Source organism: Sinohyriopsis cumingii, chromosome 14 (genome assembly GCF_028554795.1).
Source record: "Sinohyriopsis cumingii isolate HCF-2022 chromosome 14, ASM2855479v2, whole genome shotgun sequence".
NCBI lineage: Eukaryota > Metazoa > Mollusca > Bivalvia > Unionida > Unionidae > Sinohyriopsis > Sinohyriopsis cumingii.
The window spans coordinates 74,841,723-74,855,909 of record NC_142974.1 but is presented as its reverse complement, the minus strand read 5'-3'; the positions used below and the strand labels follow the sequence as shown (position 1 = coordinate 74,855,909).

General features: G+C 34.3%; 1 long non-coding RNA gene across 2 annotated transcripts in view; it reads right to left on the bottom strand.

The window, feature by feature from the left end:
* Nucleotides 1-14,187, bottom strand: part of LOC149784169 (uncharacterized) — a 176,365-nt gene that overhangs the window by 98,061 nt on the left and 64,117 nt on the right. The gene's annotated exons all lie outside the window — the stretch shown is intronic.

Here is a 14,187-nt window from a genome sequence, read left to right as displayed (position 1 = left end):
CAGGCGGCAAGGATAAAATTTATTAAAATCGTAATTAATTATATCACTATGACTGTTATGTTAATTTAATTTGTATTATTTGTTTAACTGTTTTGTAAATGTCTTTTTTGTTGATGACCTCTGTCCAAAATCAAACTAATAATGCCATTTATTTTGTGAACAACACATTACACAGCAAATATGTTTTTTTTTGATTTTACATTAAATAATTGAATTATCATTAGTTAATTGTAAAAAAGTTTACTTAAATTTGAGGTAAAAGCATTCTTAACATGACGGTACAATTTTACTTCTCAGACAACTTTTCATTGCCCCAAAAGACAACAACTAATTCTTAAATTTCCAGGAATAAAGTAACTTTTATATTGTTATGATTAAGCGTTTTTCGAGTATTAGCTACAAATATGACCTACCTAATCAAAGGTTAGAAAATCTTGGTATGGAGATTAGGTTTAATAAAAAAAAAACTTATTAGGCCAATAGCCTCATGAATTAAAATATGTCGTTCACTTAGCTGGAAATAATTTAAAATTAGGTTATTTTGATATGATAATTATTTTAATTCGCAAGCTTTTCAAGATATCCTTAGCATTTGACATTTCCTTACATCCATTGTATTTTAATTCATCGCATTAATCGTCCATATTATCCATAAGATTTTTACCCCGTCAGCTTGATCCCTAATACCTCCCTATCTTTTACACGTGAAGCAATTTAAAGTTTAGACATGCAATCTAAAAAATAGCGGCTAAAATGCTGTCTTTGATGTTTTGCATAGCCCAAACACTGTTGTTGCCCCAGTCCCTCAGTTAAATCCTAACATGCTTCGTAATAATTTCATTTTGCAAATATTGTGCATAATATCCACCAATTTCAAACTTGAAAAGTAAGCATAATTCAATGAACTTTGAGAAGTCATAACACAAATTACAGAAAATATGGGGACAAAATTGAACATTTACTTCAAACAATAAGTATAAGTGTGTGTCGGGGATGGGGGATGGGGCGACGGCTCTTTGCCTATCACCCTAAGGGAAACAAGATATAGATTTCGGAGACAACACCAACTTCTTAAGGCAAACTGATATCTTGACTGGCCAAGTGGCCAAATAAATTAAAGAGAATGAATACCCTGCAGGATGGGGAAAAAAGACTTGTTCTACACCCTAAAGAAAGCAAATCATTACTTCTCAGAGGGTAGAAAGAGATCCGGGGATATATAGCAAAGTAACGAAAACACCAACACCTCCCGATAGTAAGGGAGGTGGAAGAAAACGCACCTACAAAGACGTATATGGGCTTATAAAAAATGCTGTCACAACAGAAATCGTCAGGAAAGAGGATGATACGTTTAAAATACAAGTGAGGCAGCAACGCGTTGCCGCCATAGGAAGATTCCATAAAGTAAATTCAGGCATTATAATACTAGCAGTACTCAAGGGAGATGCCCTCATAATCGCTACTGGTTTACATACCTTGACTTTTTATCAAAACCTTGGTACCGAGGATGCGAGCAACATAGAAGATGTACAAGAAATCAGGCATTAGACCAATGGCCAGGCTACTAGAAAAACCTTTCCACTAATGCTACCTGTACAAACGAAAACGGGAAGAAAACGATGAACTCGAAGCGGCAGATGTACAGAAAAAAGATGAGAAACACCACAAACAGAATAAAAGAAAAGTAAAAGCAAAAGGCGACAGTTGATCAGAGCGCTATATGTGTTATTAGTAGAGATTCTGCTGACGGAGATATACGCCAAGCGAATAAAGAAGATTCAGCTACAGACTATCTCAAATGTAGAAGGGAAGGGTAGCGTACAAGAGGACGTAATTCAAAATAAAGATTTGGGATGGGAAAACATACGTTGGATTATTCCTTTATGGCATCAAGAGGAGCAATTAGAGATGAACTCAAAACTTCTGTTGTACAACAACTTTTACAACTAAAACATGTCTGGATTAGTTTATGTGAAACGTCCTCAGACGACGAAGACCACGTATGGGAAACAGCCAGTTAGGTGGAGATCCCATCAGAGAGGATACCGCCAGACCGAAGTGGTCCCACACACCTCACCCCACTGACAGCTAATGCTAAAAGATAAAGAAATCAATCAAACTATGGAGAGTAAAAACCGATGGTTGACCAAGCACCAGATAAAGAGAGCAACAAAAAGACTCCCAAAACAAAGATACCCCATCAGAATCAGACGATAACCATTATGAGCTACAAATCAGGGAAAATCCAGAAAAAGAAAAAGACGATGGCGAAAGGCGAAACAGAAATGACAACGACCAACAAATTGAAGAGGACACGTAGACAATGGAAAATAATACCAATGGGAACGAAGGAGATGAAACTGACAACCATATAGACGGACAGACAGAATGTGTATGATACCTGACCCGAGCAAACCATGCAATCGACAGAAAAGACAATGAATAGGTAGAAGAAGCACAAATGACGTTATAAGATCAAGCTGTGATAATTGCAACTGCCGAATATATCTATCTATCTATCTATCTATCTATCTATCTATCTATCTATCTATCTATATATATCATAGCATTACACAATGGCTAAGTATAATTACAAGCCCGACATCGGTAAAATGGATGACTCAAAACGTGGATTGCATACACTTACGTTAATGAAACAAACGAAAAGGAAATCTTGAACACAAAAGAAAACAACCGCCGTCCATAATATAATATATGGCAGGGCACCAAAAGGACATTTGTGAATGAACGAGTAGAACCGCTGGGGGCTCGCGGCATTTATCTGGCAGCTAGTAGGACAGCGCATCATTCGTGTGGAGGGCATCTAGAAGGGTATTTCTCTGACAACAAGTCGGACGACATATATGTTTAATCAGACATACAATTTATCATAGCTTAACTCTTCTGAGGAGGTATTTGTGTGTGTGTGTGTGCATGTGTGTGTGTGTGTGTGTGTCTGTGTGTGTATGTGTGTGTGCATGTGTATGTGTGTGTGCATATGGAAAGAGAGAACGATACAAATGAAAATAATTACAACAATACTTGCCATTTACGTTGCTTTGCAAAAGATTCTCAAACGCAGGCATGATGTCTCAATTCTCACGACAAAGATGTAATACTGATATTTCACACTCAAAATTGGAATTGTTGGTATTGTTTTCCTGCTATTAATGAGTATGATTAAATGCAAGAGGAGTAGAATGAATTGGGGTAATTGAAGTTGAAAAATATCTAGTTCACTTTACTGAATATTGATTTTGACAAAAATAAATGAAGAACGAAATCAATAAAGCAATTACTTAATTATTTTTTAGCTAATTAATTAATTAATGAATTAATTAATTAATTAATTAATTAATTAATTAATCAATAAATAGCTCAGTTAATAAAGAAAAAATTATATAAATAAATAAATCAGTCAATAAAGAAACAAGTATATGAGTAAATCATTAAGAAAATAAATCATTACATACATGAAATGTACACAAATAAATTAAGAAGTCACCTTACTATCCATACACTATATAAATGGAATTATGTTCCGCAATTTTAATTTGATCATGTGTCTGTGTATGTGTCTGTGTATACCGTAAAGAGTCTTTGGTGAAAGCGTTGATTCCATCTTTGTCATGATGTTGGGTTTGAATTTGTATTTTTGAGATACACACTACTACATTCATTCCTATACTAAACATATTTTTAGCTTTCAAATGTTTAAGCTGCTCTTTTTACATTATTATGCATATTTATCTTGTGTATAAATATCTAGGGATTTTCTTAACATCACCCGTTTGTCAATGGATCTCACAAAACAATATTGCACATATAATATATAAATGGGACAGGCAGTAAGATATCCCTTGAGTATGATTTTTTCTGGTGGGGGGATTTAAAGAATCATCGATCCAGACCATCCTAAGATTCTTATGCAACTAGTACATAACCAACATAACTAAAAAGTGTAATGAAACGAACGATACAAGGAGAGAGAGAATGAGAGTGATATATAGAGAGAAAGAGAGAGAGAGAGGTTCATATTCTTCGGAAGTTTTCAAACGTGAATGTTGTTTTATGTTTCATATAAAATAAAGAAATGTTGGGTTGTAACTTCGAGTTTCAATGCACAAAAATACTGAAGGTCATGCATCCTAATGAATCAAATAAGGTATAGTTCGGTTCTTGTATCAAGGACGGGAGCCAATTCGAAAGAAACTGCAATAGTTATCCAATCGCAATTGTACCTTTAATAGCAGTAGGATACTAGTTTAGCTCAGTTGATATAATTCAGTTTGTATGTTCCATTCATGTCTGCATTTTAATCTCAGTTTTGCATATTCTTTAACTACAAGTGTTTGCTAATTCCTTAATCCTTATCTTCTTAGGATGGATTATTCAGCTACTGTTTGTCGTTTTGTATCATATACATCGCTTCCTTATTACGACACCTTTTTCGCGAAAGTTGTAACATTACAAGTGATGTACTGTGAAAGATCAGGGGGGTTGGAATGATAAATGTATCTATCGATCTGTATATGAATGTATGTATATACGCAGATACACAGAGAAGACATACACATTGAGAAATATATGAATGTAATGAAAGACGGACAGAAACATGTAAATCAAGGCATGGGATAAATATAATACATGACTAACTACGTAATACTCCCCTTTGATAGGTATCCATATTTACACAAAGTAATATTCAAAGATATATCTGAAGGTTTTAAGAACAGAACAAAATCATGAACTTTCGCTTGTTTTTGAACTGACTTTTGTATCATTTATATTTTGCGTATTTTCATGTGAGCTCTGGCATCACATATAAACGCCTATTCAACGATTCCCAAAAGTCATCCATGTAAACGTTGCACGGATGCAGTCAATGGTATAAACTCTGAAATGTAAAAACGAGGAAAAAAGTAATAAAAGGCATGAATTTCATATATCAGTAAAAGTTTTTGGCTTATTTTAATTTAATTTTAATTTGATATGATGGCTCTAACATCTACAAAGCCGGATGGTATGACAACGTTGGAATCTAAGGGTTTTCAACGTTTATTTAATCTAAGATTAAATGATGAAAACGTTTCTTTTGTATTTTTAATTAAAGAAAATATGATTATTAATTTTATGTTATTTATTTGATATATTTTGATTTTGAATGCATTAGTATACCATCAGTAGGATTTTGTTATTGCCAATTATACCGGTATCACGTAAAAGAAGCGCTAAGTCTTTAATTCTGGACAATTACAAACAATCATAACGAACTCATGTCAAAGATGTATAATCTGACACATCATGTGATACTGAAACAATCATCAACATTCCATTAGGGTTCTGTTGAATGTACATTCAACGAACGCAAAATCTGATAAACATTATCTTGAAATATTCTACGATGTGTTGAAAACTGTTTCAAAGATAGTTATTTACAAAGAAGGAATAACAAAATGAAACACTTTTATGCACCATATACAAATTTATTTCAGAAGTGAAGCAGATACATGCATCCATTAGCTAATGTGTAACAAAGTTTCCTTTCAGATAAGTCCAACGGCAAACAATCCAGCCCAGTATAAATTCAAAAAGTTTTCAGAGTGATCTACCTTTTTTCTTTGCACGTTTTACCGGTAAGTTATAATGGGAAAGTAAGACAAACTGTTTCATTTGCAAAGAATGTCTCGCTTACAATGAACGGTTGTCAAACAAATATCCTTTAATTACCTCTTGTTAAAGAAGGGGAGTTTCTCCTGGTACCATATTAACATAAGGCGTACTCTTTGCTTAATAAGCTAAATCATGATGCAACCTTGTTTAATTTGATCACTTAATATGCGATGCGATATACCGTGGAATATTCAAAGATATCATCACAATAGATCCCGCGTCATTTGTGCGACCGAACGTGTAATTTTGAGGCATGTAATGCTACTTTGTGTTAATGTTCGTTGTCATGTATTTGAAAGTCTTGAAAAAAGCGTCATCCCATTGTTCTCTGCAACTTCTATCACGAAGATCAGTCTAATTAAGAATGAGTTTCTTGAACCTACTAAATGAGATACTGTCCGAATTCGACAATATTTGTTTGTAATCATCGAAATCAGGATTGAATATATTTGGCATGAGAACTCCTAAAGTATATTATCTCCAAGTAAATAGTTAACGATCCATTTCTTCGTTGAATTTCATTTCATCTCCCTCTGCAATCCTGAAATAGAAAAAAGCTTTGTAATTTCCATTGAAGGAAATTAAATTAAACATATGCGAGTGATATATAGAGAGAAAGAGGGACAGAGAGAGAGAGAAAGAGAGAGAGACACAGAGAGAGACAGAGAGAAGTTTGATATATATGTAGCTCAATGTCAAAACAACCAGTTGCATGGTAATTACGGCCTATACAGCTCGAAAAATCACACTCAGATTTTTGAAACACACACGAATAAATCAACAGGGTTTTGCTGAAACAAAATCAAATGGGTGCCTACGACGGGAATGCAGAGGTAGATAACATAGAGCTTACACTATTGTCTTACCGTGCCGGACAAATAAAGCTTCGCCAAGTAGCGCAGTCTAAATTGTTCCACTTGCTATTAAAGGTCCAACGAACTTCTACACAGTTTTCATTTTTGAAGTTGGGTTCTCTAGGTTGCCAATTGTCATATGAAAACGGGACAGCAGCCCCATTGGTCCGCATCCAACGCCATACCCAGCTCTTCAACATGTCCGAAGCATCGACCCAGTAACATTCTTTGGAAACTATACCTATAAAATAACACCCGAAGAATGATTAATGTTCATTTGGAAATTACTCTAGTTGTAAACATTCTTGATCATTCTTCTAGGTTTTACTTAATTTTGGCAAACGAATTATACCTACTCGGATATTTGATAAATTCAAATGTCTTTTGAAAGGATTGACGCTCTTCGGGCTCGAAAGGATTTCTAGAAAATCCCCCCAAAATAATTTCTTCTTTTAATATGCTGAGTGTGGAAACCATTATCAGTCTTCTAAAGCGAGAACAATATTTATAATATTGCCCTATTGTCGCCCTCATCAGATGTAAGATGGGCACAAAAATAGCAAGGGGCAACTATATATGACGATGAGTAGAACACTGGAGACCCCTAGTCAGCACGAAAATCTTTTTGTTTTCTTCAGATGTAACTGTGCTACTATTTCCAAGATGGCCGTCATGTTTGACGCATTTGATTGAGATAGGTATTAATTTCATAACTTGTCAACCAGACACCATACAATTCTTCTAGTGAAATTCACCAGACAATATGTTTTGCAATTTAGTAGAAGTAGACGTTCAAGATGGCTGCAGCTGCGTCTATATTGAATTCATGCATGACATGTGGGGAAACGATCATGTTCAAGATGGCTATTGTTGCGACCATATTGGACGTCCACATAGCACCATTTTCATTCGTTCATCATTTGTGGGACTGGCGAAAACAAAACGTATAGAGAGCATAAAACATAGCATCAAATTAATTATTTTATGTTCTTCCATTACCGACAAATTATTAAGTATATAGATGAAACAAGAGAAAATGCATTGCACTGTAATGAAAATATAACGCTGAGATTTAAAGGTTACACCTGGCTGATGTTGAGCTGAATTGCTTCACACTGAGAACATGAGAGCTGTCATTTTTAACTAGAAGTAAAGGGTAGAAAATAATGATAACTAAATGCTGTAGAAGTAGCCTTACAACTGCCTATTAAAGAAAATGAAGAGAAGCAGTATTTTCAAGGATAATAATAATAATAATAATACACTTTATCTCCTTCTTTAACATGTCATGGTTATTGCATTTGCCTGATTAAAAAGTATAAGGCGAATCAGATGTTTTAAGCATCAAAAAATGAAATATTAGTTACAGGCGGCAAGGATACAATTTATTAAAACAGTAATTATCTATATCACTACGTCATCTTCACTATGGTAGTTATGTTAATTTAATTTGTAGTATTTGTTGGCTTTTTTCCACGATTATATGTTATATCAATATGTATTTTTTCGATGACCTTTGTCCTTATTCAACTAAACGTGTCATATACTTTGTGAACAACAGAACAGACAGCAAGTATTGTATTATGATTTTAAATTGAATCATTAGATCATCATTATTTAATTGTAAACGTATTTACTTAAATTTGAGGTATGCATCATTCATAGAACATTTTGTAAAGTTTGACTTCTGAGACAACTTTTATTTCTCCCAAAAGACAACAACAAGATGTTAACATTCCATGAATAAAGTACATTTTATATTGTTATCATATGATTAAGCCTTTTTTGAGCATGAGCTACAAATTTGACCTACTTATTCAAAGGTTAGAAATTTTTGGTATGGAAATAAGGTGTAATAAAAAAATAAACTCATTCGGTCAATAGCTTCATCAATAAAAATATGCCGTTCACTTAGCTGGAAATAATTTAAGATTGGGTTATTTTGAAATTATATTTATTTTAATTCGCACGATTTTCAAGATATCTTTAGCATTTGATATTTCTTACATCAATTTTATTTCACGTCTTCGTATTAATCTTCTATATATTCTCAATTAGCTTTGTATTCAGCTTGCTTCATAATATTTCCCTATCTCTTACGCGTAAAGCGATTTAACGTTCAAACATACGATCTAAAGAAAAACGGCTAAAATGCTATCTTTGATGCTTTGAATAGCCTATAAAATGTGGTTACCCGAGTCTATCAGTTAAGTCCTGGCACGCATCGTAATAATTTCATTAGCAAATAATGTGAATACTATCCACCAATTTCAATCGGGAAAAATAAGCCTTACTCAATGAAATTTGATAGGTCATAACACAAGTTAAGGAAAACGTGTACAAAACTCAACAGAGGTAGAACTGTATGCCGGGTGGGTGGGGTGGAAGGCTCATTGCCTATCACCCTAAGGGTGCCAAGAGATATATTTAGGAGACAAGTGCCCCGAGTGGCCGAGTGGTCTAAAGCGCTCACCGTTCCGGATCACTGCCATCTCACCTCTGTCTGCGTGTGTTCGAGAACAAGGCTCGGCTAGCGTGGGTACGTGGGAAAGCCTGCCAGTAGCTTCTCGTGTGTCGGTGGTTCTTCCCTGGGTTTTCCAGGGTTCTTCCTCCACCAGTTATACTGGCCGCCATGTATAGCCTATCTTGTGCTGAAAAATGGCGTTAAACCCTAGAACAACAACAACAAAAAAGCAACTGCATAAGACAGGCTGATATCTTAACTGGCTTAGAGGCCAAACGAATTAAATTAAAAGCAAATGATTGGAAAAGAAACGACTTGTAATATAGCCTAAAGGAAGTAAACCATTACATATATTAGGGTAGAAAGAGATCCCATGACATATATAATAGCACAGGTAAGCATCACACCTCCCGATAGTAAGGGAGGTGGAAGCAAACCGCACTAACACACAAGTATATGGGCTTATCATAGAAGCTGTCACAATATAAATCGTCAGGAAAGGAGAACATAAGTTTCCAATACAAGTGAGGCAGGAACGCGTTGCTATCATAGGAGGGTTCCATAAAGTAAAATGAGACGTTAGAATACTGGCATTGCTCAAAGCAGATGTCCTCAGAATCCCCACTGTTGTTTATGTCATTGACATTTTCGCAATGCCTTGCTACAGTGGGTGCGAGCAACATAGAAGATGCACAACGTGTCAGGTATTAGTTATTGTGCCAGGGGACTCCAAAAACCCTACCACCCATGTCACCTATGCGAACGAAGTTGAGGAAGGGGACGATGAACTCGAAGCCGTAGGTATACACCAAAAATGATGAGAAACACCACAAAGTCAAAGTAAAGATTTCGAATGGGAAAACCTCCAAGGGATTAGCTACCCTACAGGTCCAAGTAAAGGAAGTAGAAATGAAACTAAAACATATGTTGTACAACAACTTTTATAACTAAAATACATCTGAATTAATTTATGGGAAACGTCCTCGGACGATGAGCACCAGGTATGGGAAACATCAAAGTAGGGGAAGATCTGATCAGAGAGTATACCGATAGACATAAGAGGTCCCACACCCCTCAACCCAATGACCGCTAATAATGGAGGATAAAGAAAACAATCAAACTCTGGAGAATGACTACCGCAGGTCGACAAGACACCAGACAAAGAGAGCAACAAAAAGACTCCCAAAAGAAAGATACCCCATCAGACGATAACCACTATGAGCAAAAACAGGAAAAAAATAAAAAAAAAATAAATTGCCAATGACGAAATGGATAGGACAACGAATAAAAAATATAACATAAAGCGTAGATAATGGAAAATAATAACAATGGGAACGAATGAAATGAAACTACCAATCATATAGACTGACAGATTGGATGTGTATGATGCGAGACCCGAGCAAACTAACCAATCGACAGACAAGACCGTGAAGAGGTAGAAGAAGCACTAGTGACGTTAAAATATCAAGTTGACCAAAATGCAACTGCCGACAAGGGCCGTGTTGAAACTTAAATAAATATACATACATTCAATTATTCCTCAATGGCTAATTAGAATTACAATCCCGACATCGGTAAAATGGATGAACTCAAAATGTGGATTGCCTGCACTGACATTAATGGAATGAATGAAAGGAAAATCGACAAAAAAAAAAAAGAAAACAATCTGAAACCATAGTATAATATATGACAGTGCAACGAAAAGGACATTTGTCTGCGAACGAGTCGAAAAGCTCTGGGCATTTCTCTGGCAGCAAGTCGGACAGCGCTTCATTCCTGTGGAGGGCACATATAAAGGTATTTGAATGAAAACAAGTCGGACAACGTATACATTTGATCAGACATATAATTTATCATAGCTTAAATCTGGTGTTCTCTGAAGAGGTCTTCGTGTGTGTTTGTGCGTGCGGGCGAGCGCGTGTGTGTCTGTGTGTGTGTGTTTTTGTGTGTGGAAAGAGACTACATTTTCCGTAGAAAAACGGAGGGAATGACATCTAATACTTGTCATTTACAATGCTTTGCAAAAGCTTCCCAAAAGTAGGCTTGTTGTCTCAACTCTCACGACAAAGACGTGATACTGATATTTCACACTCAACAGTAGAGCTGTTGATATTGTTTTGCTGCTGATAATGATTGCGATTAAATGGAGGAGGAGTAGAAGAAATTGGGGTAATTCAAGTTGCAAAATATCTATGTTTACTTCACTGAATATTTATATCGACATAAATTCATGAAAAAGGAAAGAAATCAATAAATCAATTACTTAATTGTTTTTAATTCATCAATAAATCTATAAATAATTCTTCCAAAATAAATAAATAAATGAATAAATAAATCAGTCAATAAAAAAACAAATAGATGAGTAGATCATTAAGAAAAAAAAATCATTAAAATATATTAACAAAACAAATAAATAGATAAATACATAAATAAATAAATAAATAAGTCACATTATTATCCATACACATTAGACATGTAATTATGTGTCCTCAATTTAAATTTGAGCATGTGTTTCTGCTTACCCTAAAGATTTTTGAATAAAATGTTGATTCTATCTTTGTCACGATGTTGGGTTTGAATGTGTATTTATGAGATAAACACTAATACATTAATTATATACTGAACCTCTTTTCAGTTTTCAAATGTTTAAGTTGCTCTTTTCGTTATGTTTATCTATTTTGCGTCTAAAGTTTCTAAACATCACCCGTTTGTCAAAGGATTTTGCTAACAAATGTTGCTCATGTAATATATAAATAAGACAGGCTGTAAGAATGCATTTGAGTCAGATTTTTTTATGGTAGGGGTTATTTCATTAATCATGCATCAAGACCAACCTAAGATTCTTATCCAACTAATACATAACCAAAACGTGTAATGAAACGAAAGATATATGGAGAGAGAGAGAGAGAGAGAGAGAGAGAGAGAGAGAGAGAGAGAGAGAGAGAGAGAGCGAGCGATGGAGAACGATTACTATTCTTCAGAAGCCTTTAAACATGAAGTTTAGTACTTATTTTATATAAAATAAAGAAATGTTGGGTTGTAACTTCAACTTTCACTGCACAAAACACTGAAGGTCATGCATCGTAACGACGCAGATAGGACAGAGTTCTGTTCTTTGATCAAGGTCTGGAGCCAAGTCTGAACGAACTGCAACAGCAATCCAACCGCAAGTGTTCCTACAAGAGCAGTAGGATAATATGTTAGATCAGTTGATATAATTCAGTTTTATAATCCATTTCTGTCTGCATTTTAATCTCAGCTTTGCATATTATTTAACAATAGTCGTTATATTCTTAGTATGGATTCCACCGCCACAGGTTGTCGTTTTGTGTCATTTACATCGCTTCCTTATTATTACACCGACTTCGCGAAAGTAACAACATCACGAGTGATCAACTGTACCAGATTATGGTTCGACGTATAAATGTTTCTCTCTTACCTTATATATATCTATAAACATATCTATATATTTATCTATATTTCTTTCTATCCATATATCTGTCTATATATATATATATATATATATATATATATATATATATATATATATATATATATATAGATATATATGTGTGTGTGTGTATGTATGTATATACAACGATAAACACAGAGACATATAAATATGGTAATAGATGAATGTAATGAAAGACAGGCAGAAACTTGTAAATCAAGGTATTGGATAAATATAATACATGAATCACTATGTAATACTCCCGATTGGATAGGTATCAGCCTTTACAAAAAATAAAATTGATAGATATATGTGAAGATTTATAACTGCAAAAATAACTTGAGATTTCGCTTGTGTTTGAAGACATTTTGTATCATTGCTGTTTAGGGTATTTGCTTGTGCGTTCAAAGTAAAAGTTGCATGGATGAAGTAGATGGTTTAAACTATGTATGGTACAAATGAGAGATATTTTTTAAAAATTAAAGGCATAAATTTCATATATCAGTAATTGAACCATTTCACATCAAACGGTTGGTGTATATAAATTAGAGGCAGAAATACATATCGAAGTGTTAATTTTAGTTTAATATGATGACATTAATATCTATAAAGACGGGTGGTATAACATCGTTGGAATATAATGATTTTCAACGTATATGTAATCTGAGATTCAATTTTTTTCAAAGCTAGTTATTTGCAAGGAAGAAATAATAAACGAAAATCTTTAATGCAGCACAGATTTCTTTCAGAAAGTGATGCAGATGCATTCATACATTACCGAAAGTATAACAAATCTTCCTTCCAAATACAGTCCAACCCAGAAGGTAAAACGACAAACAATCCAGCACAGTATAAACTCAGTAATTTTACATAGCGATCTACCTTTTCTTTATTTGCACTATTTACCGGTAAGTGATTATGTGACAGTAAGATAAAGGGCTTTAGTTGTAGAGAATTACTTGTTTACAATGAACGTTCTTTAAACAAATATCCTATAACTCTCTCTTGTTAAAGGAGGGGAGTTTCTCCTGCTACCATGCTAAACATAAGGCGTAAACTTTGCTTGATAAGCTAAATAATGATGTACCCCTGTTCAATTTAATCATTTAATATGGTTGCACACAATAGAATAATGAAAACATTTCTCTCCTGCGATTATAAATGTGATGACATAGCGGCCGTGGAATATTCAAAACTATCATCACAAGGGATCTCGCGTTACTTGCGTGACCGAACGTGTAGCTTCGAGACATATAAAGCTACTTTGTGTTAATGGTTGATATTATTTATTTGAAAGTGTTGACACCACTGTCATCCAGTTGTTCACTGTAACTTTTATTTACGACAGATCAACTGTCTGTATCGATCACACTTTACTAGATCTTATAATAAAAATATGTTTTATCTATATTGTCTTCTGATTTGTATTATAAAAAAAGAACAAAACCAGTCTATCACGAAGCTCAGTCTAATGACGAATAAGATTTTTGAACCTACTAAATGTGATACTATCCGGGTTGGATAATATTTGCTTAGTGATCATCGAAATCAAGATTAAATGTATGTGGCATGGGATCTCCGAAAGTATAATATCTCCAAGTTTATTTTTGATAGTTAACGATCCATTTCGTCATTGAATTCCATTTTATAAGGCCTGAAATAAAGAAAAAACACTTTAAAATTCCAACTGAAGCAAAATAAATGTAATATATAAATGATATATAGAGCGACAGAGAGACAGTGAG